Below are 13,293 nucleotides of genomic sequence, written 5' to 3'. Positions count from 1 at the left end.
CTCATAGTTAGGAGACATTCTGTCCTCTAAAATGCTTCCTGGAAAGGAAATCCCAAAACACGAGGGGATTTGGCTGGAATAATTTGATAAAAGTTTCATTACATTCTCTATACCACAATCTAGATCAGATTTTCCCACCCTCAGCTGTGAACAGTTTGTTTTTGTTTTTGTTTTTGTTTTTGTTTTTTTGCTTTTTGGGTCACACCCAGCAATGTACAGGGGTTACTCCTGGCTCTGCACTTAGGAATTACTCCTGGCGGTGCTCGGGGTACCATATAGAATGCTGGGAATTGAACCTGGGTCAGCTTCGTGCAAGGCAAATGCCCTACCCACTGTACTGTTGCTCCAACCCTAGCTCTGAACATTTTGGGACACATCATAGTCGGTCCTCAGTAACTATCTGGTGCATTTAGGATTTTACCTCATCCCTGGCCCCAAACAGCCAGATGCTAATCACACTACCCCAGTTGTGACAGATAGGTCTCCAGGTATAGCCAAATGTTCCTGGAAAGAGACGGAAGAGATCACCTTTATTTGAAAGTCACTTTTTTTTTTATTGAGTCCCCATGAATTATAAAGTTTTTCGTGATTGCGTTTCAGTACAATGTTCAAACACCAATTCCTTCACCACTTCCCTCCACCAATTACCCAGTTTTCCTCCCATCCCGCTTCTTGCCTCTGTGGCAGGTGCTTTTTTCCCCCCTTAGGCTCTATGGTTTACAGTACTGTTACTGGTAGAGAATCATGCATGTCACTTTACAGGGGGGTCTTTCAGCACCCCCTCCTCCTCCACCACTGTCTTAGTGTTCCCTTCCCTGTGGATTCCATCCAGCACCCCCATCCCAGTGATAAGCTTCCTGCTGAAGACCAGTTCACATGTCCTTTGTTTCCATTGCTTTGGGGCATTTGTTATTCCCCTACTATGTTTCTTTATTTCCCATTCTGTGTCTGTTCTCCCTCTACTAACTTCACTCAGCATGATACTCTCCAGATCCATTCATGTAGCAGCAAACTATACCTTGCAATGCATCTCGCAAGTGACACTTTTTCTTATGGGCAGACCACCACCCCCAATGCGCGCGCGCGCGCACACACACACACACACACACACACACGTAGTATTTCATTGTGTAGAAGTATCATAGCTTCTTTATCCAGTCTTCTGTTCTTAGGCACTGGCTCTTGTGAATAGTGCTACAATGAGTATGGAGGTACAAATGTCTTTTCTACATTATGATTTTGGGCTCTTGGGGTATATTTCAACAAGTGAAATTGCTGGGTGATATGGAAGCTCAATTCTTAGTTTTCTGAGGACTACCCATATCATTTCTCCAAAAGGCTGGACCAGTCAACATTCCCACCAGCAGTGATTAAGGGTCATTAAGGGTCCCTTTATGCACACACACACACACACACACCCACACACACACCCCATACCAATGCTGGTTTTTTTCTGTGCTTTTTGATGTGTGTGCCAATCTCTGGTGTGAGGTGATAATTCACTATTATTCTGATTTGCATCTCCCTGATGATTAGTGATACAGAATGTTTTTCCATATGCATTTCTGCTTTTTGTATGTCTTCTTTGAGGAAGTTTCTGCTTATCTCTTCTCAATTTTTTTGATGGGGTTGGTTGGATTTTTTTTCTTATAAAGTTCTACCAGTACTTTATATATCTTAGATATTAACCCTTTACTAGATGAGAGGTGGGCAAATAATTTCTCCCAGTCTGAGGGCTGATTTGTACTTGGCTATAGATTCCTTTGAGGTGCAAAGGCTCCTTAATATAATCCCATTTGATTATCTTTGTTTCCACTTGCTTAGGCAATGGCATTGAATCCTTAAAGATGCTTCTAACTTCAATGTCATGGAAACTTCTGCTTATGTTTTCCTCAGTAATTATGGATTGAGTTCCGATATTGATTTATTTAATCAATTTTGATTTAATTTTCACAAGGCATCAAAACTGGGTTTGAGCTTTTTTTTTTTAATTTTTAGTTTTCCTAGCACCACTCATTGAAGAGGTTCTTCTTGCTCCACTTCATATTTTTTGGAGAGCTACTGATTAAGATTGGAGTTTCTAAGAATCATGATCCCACCGGGATCATTAAATGAATGTGGGAGTTGCAAAAATATTGTATTGAAATTGATATATATTGCCAGTTAATGATTTGTGTACCTTTCTTATGTACTTAGGGTCACATAAAAAATTCTCTAGCAAAAAAAAACAATGACCAAACTCAATTTACTGAGTTTAAAGAAATTGGAAACTTGAGTTCCCAAATATCCTTTGATGTCAATGAGCAATTTATATTATATATATATACATATATATATATATATGAGATATTCATAGCACATCAATTTAGCCAAAACTTGAGCTCACAATGAATGAGTCTCATAAATTCCTTCTTTGTGTCTGTAAACACAAAGGGTTGGGATACATTTTACTTCTCCATAGCACACAGATATGTCACTCCCATTCTAATACTTGCCTCCCTCATCAGGATTATCAAGAATTACATGGGACATACTTAGCTTAAATTTTGTTCATCATCAAAAGAGAACTGAACACAAAATTGAGTTGGGGGGGTGTTGAAAGAGAGGTTAGGATCCGTGAGGGAGGGAATTGGGTAAACTGTTGGTGGGTGTGGTGTTCGAATTGTGTGCATGGGAAACCACCCGTAACAGTATTGTAAATCACATAACCTCAATTAAAAAAAGTAATAATATTTTTGATTTAAAAAATTGTTCATCATTTATCTGAATATTAAGTGTAACTGGGTCAGTTTTGTGTCATCAGCGGTTGTGCGTGTTTTTATTGTATAAATTTATTTTTATTTTTATTTTATTGTGCACAGCAGGTAGGGCATTTGCCTTACACACGGCCGACCCGAGTTGATTCTTCCATCCCTCTCGGAGAGCCCGGCAAGCTACCAAGAGTATCCTGCCCACACGGCAGAGCCTTGCAAGCTACCCATGGTGTATTGGATATGCCAAAAATAGTAACAACAAGTCTCACAGTGGAAACGTTACTGGTGCCCGCTCAAGCAAATCAATGAACAATGGGATGACAGTGCTACAGTGCAGTGCTACAGTTTTATTTAACTCTAGCAATCCTACCTTAATAGTTCCTAAGATTTATCACAGTCCCTTAAGTTCTGTCTCCAAAAACTTTATAACTAGGTGGCTGAAGAGATAGTGCAACAGGTAGAGCACTTGCCAAGTTTGACCCCCAAAATCCAGTATGGGCCCCCAAGCACAAACAGATGTTACTCCTGAGTGCAAAACCAAGAGTAACCCCTTAGTATGGCCGGGTGTGGCCCAAAAAACAAAGTAAATAAATAAACTTTATAATTTTATTGAAAATAATAAAGAGGAGGTGTTGTGAAGGCTTTCAGTTTGGGTTTGGTTTTGAGCCACACCCACTGGTTCTGGTTCTGTACTCAGCGATTACTCCTGGTAGTGGGGATTGGATGCTGGGAATTGAACACAGACTGACTGTGTATAAGCTCCCTGCCTGCTGTACTATATCTCCAGCCTGCAAATACTCTTTAAAAACTGACATTCTGAACCAGAGAGATAGCTCAGTGGGCTGGAGTATATACTTTGCATGAAGAAAGCCAAGGTTTGATCCTTAAGTCCACATAGTGCATCAAACAACACTAGCAATGACCCTCAGCACCAGCAGGTATAAACCAACAAGAAACAAAAAAGAGAAATGTTGGTAGGAGTAGCACTGTAGCACTGCTGTCCTGTTGTTCATCGATTTGCTTGAGCGGGTACTAGTAACATCTCTATTGTGAGACTTGTTACTGTTCTTGGCATATCAAATAAGTCACGGGTAGCTTGCCAGGCTCTGCTCTGTGGCCGGGATACTCTCGGTAGCTTGCCAGGTTCTCTGAGAGGGACGGAGGAATTGAACCCGGGTGGGCCACATGCAAGGCAAACGTCCTACCCTCATGCTATCATTGCTCCAGTCCATTGATAGGAATATCTTAACTAAATTTGAGAATGAAAAATTATTTAGAAAAGTGTTGTTTTTTTTCCTTACCGAAAGTTGTATTAAACTCCTTATAATTCCATCATTCAGAGCCTAGTGGGATTCACTGCCTATTCATTTGAAAATGTGCCTGATACAGGCTACATAGGTATATTTCACAGGTAGTATTTCACACAGCAAATGATGTTTATTCTGGTAGTCTTGTTAGGTGAGTCAAGACGTGGGAGGTTATGAGGAGATGAAGACACAAAGCCTTTGTAACCTCATAGTCAGGAGCAAAGGGCTGAATTTCAGACTAACTTTACTTTTGCTCATCAGTGATCTATTAGAACTTATTGGAAATATCTATGGATCTTATCTTAAACTACTGAGTATAACTTTAAGGATAACCTCCAACAATCCAGAATTTTACCAAGGCTTTGAAATAATTCTGATGCATTCTCAGGTTGAAGAACTGATGTTTAAGAATGAAATACCTGGAAAATTTTTTAAAACTTCGGTGTCAGTTCAGTCATAAAAATCTTCAAAAAACTCTTCATTGCATACTACTATTGTACAAAATTTAATTTTTTGGGATCAGTCTTTCTTGTGCATGCTTGATTATTTGTTCAGTCACTAGACGTGATGATTTCTTTTGCACACAAGAGCTAAGAGAGACAAGATAGAAAATGATTGAGATAGAAACACCCTGATATGGGCCGGAGCAATACTACAACAGTAGGTTGTTTATCTTGCATGCAGCCAACTGCAGTTGGTTCCCCGGCATCCCTGAGCACCACAAGGAGTGATTCCTGAGTGCAGAGCCACAAGTAATTCCTGAGCATCACTAGGTGTAACCAAAAAAAACAAAATGAAAAACACCCTAAGACAGGATAGAAACATCCAGAACTAACATCTTGTAGTTCTTATGGTCACCAGCTTCTAACAAGTAACGAGAAAATTCAGAAAAAAAAAAAAAAGAAAGAAAAGAAAAATGAAAGGGAAAAAAGTAATTTTAATCAGCATATGTGCAAAGAAGATAATTCTGACTCTGGTTTCAGCTTTCTTTTCCTTGATTAAGGCTAAAATATATGTTTTAACCCACACACCTGTTACCAGCAAATATAGATGCTAAGGATACATAAATCTTATTAGAGCAAGGCTATGATACCAGTATGCACTTATAGACAGCACTTCCTCAATTGTGCTCTACTGGCTACACCCCTGCATAAAAATTTTGTGCCTCAGTTAACTTACACCATAAAAGCCTCAACCCCAGGACTTGGCAGAAACTGAACTTTCCCCTCTTAGACCCACACCCATACCTTAAGTGTCTATTTTTTGTCCTTTTGCCTTTTATCTGCATCCCATATTGTCCTTGCATTCTTCCTTCTGATAGGACAAGAACCATAGTGTCCAAGCGTCAAGTGGTTCCTTCTCCAAGCTGAAAGAGTAAAATCTCATCGAGACTCAAGCTGCATGGCAGCCCCGAGTGCTAGGCTCCGGGGTGACAAGGAGAAGCCCCCAGTCCATGCAGATCCAGCAGACCAACCAGATGGATTTCAGAACTGACAGACAGTTGCTCACTCTGTGTAGGGACTCACCGGTAACTTCTTCAGTTTCTGTGGCTCCCTGAGACTGACGTTCTGACAGGACCCCTACAACATGTATGAACACACTTGAGTTACCAGTTGCAACTAGGATGATTGTCCATTCCTGAAATACTGTTGAAATGGAGGGTTGAATCATTCACTAAATGACTTTGGAGGAAAGGGTAGGGTAGACATCTGAAAGCTGGAAAAGACATCAAAAGCTTTCTGAGGAAACCCCCGAAGGGCCATTGACAGGCACTCTAATGTCTGCTGGGTTAACCCCTACGGGCAACTGCAAGATTGACATGTATTATGAGCCAGAAGCCAGAACCTGAAGCAGGACCAGGGGCAACAGTCTTTGGAGTCGAAAGCTGAGTTAGAATTCCAGACCTGACATAAATAGTTGTGTGATCTCGGCCGAGTGACTAAGACTCATAAAGTCGCAGTTTCTTCACCTATAAAATTTGAAAAGAATAGTAATAACTGGGTGTGAGGATTACTTGATAACCCATATAAAGCAAAAAGTATAGCACTAGTACATTGGGTAAGCGTGCAATAAATGTGAGCTATTGTTTCATGCATAATAAATGCTAGCTATTGTTTCATGTTAACATTGAAATAATTCATTGTTTTTCACCACTCTATAGTTCCTTTTCCTTCTTTTGCATCTCCTTTGGCCCTCAACCCTGTCTAAGTCAAGGGCTTGTCCTGCACGCACAGCCTCCAGGAAGGAAAGTGCCTGCTTGCTGGCCTTACTGACTTTGGTTTCCAAAACTTGAAGCCCTGGCTGATAGACAAGTGAGCATAGGAACAGAGAGAAAGAGGGTAGGATGTCTCTTCACACCCCCCCCCCATGTGAAAACGATTGCATCTGGAGGGAGGAAAGAGTTGGAAATAAAAGAGTTCTATATCCGCTTTCTAGTGCAGTCACAAGGGAGAAAGCAAGAAATAGAACCCAGAGAAGTGATGAAACATCTGGGCAATGGAGGAACATAAAGAACGGGTTCAAACAGCCACTACCAAACAAAAGGGCCTTGCTTTCTTCCACCTTCATAGAAAGGGCACTCAAGAGCTAGTATACTTCAGATGTTCCCCCCCAACACACACACACACACACACACACCACCACCACCACCACCACCACCACCACCACCACCACCACCATCAACCACCATCACCACCTCTCACCTCTTCCTAATTATTTGACCACACCAAACCTGAACAATTTTCAGGAAACACTTAAGCACATACTCCTCACCAAAAGCAAAAATTGTCATCCCAGCCAGGTGGGGGTTCTAGTAATGATAATCTAGTAATGGGAATTAAATGGAGTTACTAAAAACAAACTTTCCATACACTGGTCTCTATGGATTTGTGCAAGGAGGTTCACAAAAAATTCCTCAACTCCTAATGTCTCAGGTAATTTTTATCTCTTTGCTATGAAGCGGGCCATGCTGGCTGGCTTTATGATCAGCACAAAAGACTTTCTGCAAATGTGTGGGAGCCGGCTGGAGCGATAGCACAGCGGGTAGGGCGTTTGCCTTGCACGTGGCCGACCCAGGTTCGATCTCCAGCATCCTATATAGTCCCCCAAGCACCACCAGGAGTAATTCCTGAGTGCAAAGCCAGGAGTAACCCCTGAGCATCGCTGGGTGTGACTCAAAAAGAAAAAAAAAAAATGTGTGGGAGCCTTCTTTCTGTGGTCCTTCTTGCTTTTTTCCATCCCTGACATTCTTTTACTCATTTCTCTTTCAAACCTTCAACTATTTTTTTCTTCAGCTGTATTTAAAATGTTTTCTACAGCTTCTCTGCATGAGTAGCATTATGTGTCTTTCCAGAGGTTTCCATGTCAACCTCTGTTGTTGTTTGGGCATAAAGAAGGATGTACTGTCATTTCCAAGTCTTATATGTAGGGCGCAGGGGATAGATCTCTCTTGAAGCAATGTTACCAACTCCACCACAGTGTGGGATGCACTTAATCCCATTTTTCCTTTTCACTGGTTCAAGGAGACAGCATAAAGGGGGGAGGGAATATTTTATTTTCCCTCTACTTCATGGATTCATTCAGTCAATCAGTTAGTTGTTTTGCAACTACCTACTGAGCACCTCCTATGAGGCAAACACTGACATAGTTGCTGGAAAATACAATGGGGAAAAAAGTGGCCTGGTTCCTATACTCGTGGATAATTATGATCTGGTAGTGAGACTAACTTGAATCACATCAGACATTAATTATAAAATCAATTTTCCCAGGGCCAGAGATAGAAAGTACAGTGGACAGGGTGCTTGCCTTGAACACGCTGTTCTGGGCTCAATCCCTGGCATCCCATGGCTCCCTGAGCACTATTAGGAGTAAGTCCTAAGTACAGAGCCAGGCAAGAGTAAGCCCTGAGTAGTTCAGGTATGGACCAAAAACCAAAATAATTTTTCTAGAAATAAGATCCACTTTCCCCAAAGATGCTCATGGGATTGAGCCAGAGAGGACCCAAGAGGCAGTTTTGAGAAATCTCCCTCAGTAATTCTAACAACCTGCCAGTCTGGCATGGTCAAGAATTGTTTCAATACCAAGTGGTTCAGATGCCAATATTCAAGAGACAGAAGTTGGTGTGAGAAAGACAAGGCTTACTCATGGCTCTGCACTCATGGGACACTCCTGGCAGAAAGTAGGGGACCATATGGAATACGAGGAATCAAACCTCATGTAAAGCAAGCACCCTACCCCCTCTACTATCTTTCTCCCTCTATTTATTTTTACTACAGTTTAGGTAATGTAATTATAATCGTTACCATTCAGGATTTTGATGTATTAGCCACCAAAGTGCTCAGGACTCTTCACCACTACCTATGTCTCTTCTTTCATCCCATGCCCCCCTACTCTGCTTGTTAATCAATTTTGTAATTCAAGGCCAAAGGTGGTTATCATTTGATATCATCTGTTTCCTTGTTCTGTGTTTCTATATAACATAGGTGAGAGAGATAATTCAATATTTTTCCTTCTCCTTCTGACTTTCACTTGATTCCTTCCATTTCCATCCATGTTGCAGCAAACTACAATATTTCTAAAAGCATTTATTATGGCCGCATAGTATTCTGTTGTGTATATGTGGCACAATTTGTTTGATGGTTTAGGGTCACACTCAGTAGAGCTCAGGGACTCTCTGGCTCTAAGTTCAGGAGTGTCCCCTGGTGGTGCCAGAGGATATTATGCAGTGCTAGGAATCAAATGACAGGCATGGTCACTGACTTCATGCAAATATATGCAGTGACTTCTTAAACCATTCACTTGTAATTGGACACTTTGATTGTTTCTGGTTTTTAAGATTGAATTCTGGTATTCTTTTGGGCTAGTTTCGGAATCACTAAAGCATACAGTTGTAGGAAAAACCCCTAAGTATTTTGGTTTTATGTTTCAACACTGGCAAAATTATTGCAGAAAAGTGTGGTAAGATTTGTGTTTCTTAATTAAACATTCTACTAAACATTTTATTTTGAAACCATTATACATCGACATTACAGTGATAATGAAATAAATGACATCAGAGAGATCACTTGTTCCCTTTACTCAGTTTTACCCAGTTAGTAACATTTTACAAAACTATAACACAATGTGACAGTGATATTGGTGTTGACACAGTCACGATAAAGAACATATTCCACACTATAGATGAAATTGACCTAGAGGGAATTAAGAGTTGGGTTCATAATTAAAAGCCAGCGTGCTTTTCTGGACAAGGATAGCTACCCTCATCTTACATTTCCCTCAAAAGTGTCAGGTAAGGATAGGTTAAACACTACTCACAAACCTTTGTCTGGTGTGCCAGACCAGCCCAGGAAGGAATTTACTGACCTTTTTGGCTCCCACCAGACTACAATCAACCCTTTCTAAAAATGTACTTCCCTGTCTCTTTGTTTTATTCCCTCTCAACTCTTCCCTTCCCTTTGCTGTTGAAGCTGCACACACATACACACACACACACACACACACACACACACACACACACACACACACACACACACACACCCCTGACTGTGGCATTCACACGTCTTTAGCTGTGGGGTTGAAGCTACACACACACACACAAACACACCCTGGTTGTGGCATTCACACATTTAGCTGTGGTGTTGAAGCTACACACACACACACACACACACACACACACACACACACACACATACACAAATACACCCTGGCAGTGGCATTCTCACATCTTTAGCTGTGATACCAAGAGTTTTGCTCCTTTAGTGTGGTGCTCGCACACATGTTCATTGGGGCTCAGAGTCTTAGTTGAGCCCCAATTGAGTTATGGTTTGATGTTGACCAGGGGTTTTATAGTGGTGCTCACACATGTGCTCACCAGGGGCCAGACTTCCCCACCTGAGGGCTTATAAATCGTGCAAGTTGTGGGGCTCAGCATGCACCAGAGGTCACGTCCCTTTCTGTGGTGCTTAAACACACCTGGCTTCAGCACATTCAGAAATTGCTCATACGCCCAGGAATTGCAGACAGCAGAGATGTCAGGCTCACATTCAGTGCATGTGGTACTCTGGGGATTTTAACTTGAGTCATATACTTGCAAGGCAGGCACTCTAAGCCCCTGCATTATTCCTCTCAGGCCAACTTAACTATTCTTTTCCTACAAAAATTGCTTCTTGTGACCATGCAGACAAGGTTTTTACTGTACTTTGAGTCTGTATCCTTCCTAAGGGTTGGTTGGCTTGTTGCCATTGAAGCTCTTTCTTGCTCGGAAACCTTATCTGTCAATTGATTTTCCCTCAAGTGGCAGTGGAAGGAGACCTTGATGATCTTACAAAGCTGCCTTCTATTGCTCTATTATTGACGTGCCAATTTCTTCCAACCCGCACCTCCCGCCCCCTCCCCCACAAACACCCCGCCTTTCTCTTGGGGATCACTGATATATTTTCCATTTCTTCAGTCTTGTCGTTTCAGTGTTATAGAAATAGAATCCTATAGTATTTCATCCTCTGGGACTGGCTTTTTCTTTCATCTTAATAGTCTAGATTCAGACAAGTGTTTGCATATATCAATAGCATGTTGGCTTTTTTTGTTGAGTAGTAGTATTCCCTGAGCTACATCACAACAGTTTGTTTAACCATCCATATATTGAAGGACACTTGAGCTGTTTCCCATGTTTGGGACTATGTCCAAGCATATGATTGCTAGGTTGTGTGGAGGTTCCAGTTAGAAATCCTCTTACATTTAAAAACAAAACCAAAAAACTATCTCCAAGCTGAGAGTTCTGGGGCATTCTCAGAATACAGGTGGTCAGATTCTCTTTCTGCCTGAAGTCCCAGCAGCTCACAACAATACCTGAGACCCTCTGACTTAGAAATGACCCATCCCCATAACTGAATTTCATCCAACTGCCAAACTACCAAACTGCTCCAGATCTATAGTTCTTGTACCAATGCAGCCACGTGCACAGCTGCACAACACCTCAGATTTTTATAGCTCCATAGGAAATCTGATGGGAAAGTTGCATAGAAGGCTACCAACTCAATGAACATAAACAAACACAGACGCTCAACTCGCACTACTAGTACAGCTGATCCTCAGACAATGACCTTAGTAACAGCACCGTAATAAGTAACATTGATCACAAATCGACTCTTACTGATCTAAGATTTGATAATTCCATTTGCCTTTGTGTTATAACAAACATTATGAAGTAAATTTGATTGTGCCTACAAGGAGCAGTTGGGGTGGTGTGTGGGGAAACTGGAGACATTGATGGAGGGAAGGTCACACTGGTGGTGAGATTGGTGTTGGAGCATCTAATGCCTGAAACAACTGCATTATGAACAACTTGGTAAAACACAAGGTTACAAGTTAAAAAATCAGGCTGGAGCAATAGCACAGCAGGTAGGGCATTTGCTTTGGACATGGCCAACCTGGGTTCGACTCCCAGTATCCCATATGGTCCCCGGAGCACCACCAGGAGTAATTCCTGAGTGCAGAACCAGGAGTAATCCCTGAGCATCACCGTGTGTGACCAAAAAAAATTTTTTTAATCAATAAGTAAAAATGCCAAACTATCAAAGTACTCAGGAGTGACATACATTTAAACTTAGGTCTTAGTCCTGGCTTTGCATTCAGGGATCACTTTTAGTGGGTGCAGGGGAACATATGGAGTGCTGGGGATTGAACCGGGTCAGCCTCATGCAAGGTAAATGCCCTATCTGCTGTCCTATCACTCTGGCCCCTTGACAGCACATTTTATATTCCAAATAGTAACGTATGAGTTATTCAGCTTCTTGTTCTCATCAGCAGGGAATGCAATTATTTTTTCAACTTAGGCCATTCTGATAAATGGACAGTAATATCTTGCTGGGATTTTGTCTATTTTCTAGCCAGATTGTTAGATTGGGATCTGTGGTTTGGGGGGCACACGCGACGGTACTCAGGGTTTACTGTTGGCCTTGTGCTGGTTTACTTTCTGCTATTTACCTTTCAGAGTTCTTTGTTTATTTTATATGTAGCACTGTAGCACTGTCGTCCTGTTCATCGATTTGCTCAAGCAGGCACCAGTAACGTCCCCATGGTGAGACTTGTTACTGTTTTTTGACATATTGAATACACCATGGGTAGCTTGCCAGGCTCTGCCATGTGGGCAGGATACTCTCGGTAGCTTGCTGGGCTCTCCGAGAGGGATGAGGAATTGAACCTGAGTCGGCCATGTGCAAGGCAAACACCCTACCCGCTGTGCTATCTCTCCAGTCCTTATTATAATCTCCAATATTTAAAAATTCTACTTAGTGCCAGAGATAGGAAATAGTACATCTATTCCATCTTCCTCAAACAGAAGTTAAAATAGATGTTTAAAAATTATTTTTGTATTATCCCAATGGGAGAACTAACGCACATTACTGAGTTGGAGGGACATGAAAGGGAGGGGTCTTGGGGGTCCTTGAGAGACAAAGGTGGGTACATTGGTGGTGGTGTGTTGTTGAAATTATGTGCATAAGAAGCCATGATTAATAGTATTATAAACAACCTCAACCAATAAAACTTTTTTAAATTAAAAACTATTTTAAAAATTGTTTTTGTATTTATTTATTTTGCAGTGCCAGGGGTCGAACTAAGGCTTCCTGCATAAAAAGAACTTGCTCAACCCAGGGAACTGTTACTCTGGCCCTAAGATCCATGTTTTAAAATGACACTGGAGACTAACACGGGAGAAGAGCCCAGGTCTAGGCTTCTTCGAGGAGTCCAGCTCACCAGGGAGAGTAGGGAACCTGCTACCTCCTCTCCTACTCCCGTTCCTGTATCCCATTAGCATGGGAGTTGGTGGTGACCGGCCCAGTCAGGCAGCAGGAAAGAAGAGGGAGAATGGCCCTGAGCACAACCCTTGAAGAGAGACACCCATATCCTATGAGCCAAGAGCTCTGAAAGGCTCTCCTTCAGTAGGGAAAAGAGCGTCACTTCTGAGAGAATCCCACCAAACAGCATTTCTCCAAATTTTCCCTCACACCTCACATGTAACACAACTTCTAGTAGAAGCAACCCGAAACAAATCATGTTGTAGATTATACAACTTGAATGGAACGTGAACGACCACTCAGCTTGCTGATTTGCTCTTGTCTCCTGGAATCTTTCCTTATGTACAATTCACTTCGACTGATAAGGCAAATCCACTCAGCGCACTGACATGCTAGACGATGATAACAGTAATTCTGGGCAGAAATCTTTTTGGTAGCTAT

The sequence above is a fragment of the Sorex araneus genome, chromosome 11, assembly GCF_027595985.1.
Source record: "Sorex araneus isolate mSorAra2 chromosome 11, mSorAra2.pri, whole genome shotgun sequence".
Taxonomy (NCBI): domain Eukaryota; kingdom Metazoa; phylum Chordata; class Mammalia; order Eulipotyphla; family Soricidae; genus Sorex; species Sorex araneus.
The sequence above is the reverse complement of the archived record's forward strand: the minus strand, read 5'-3'. Positions refer to the sequence as shown.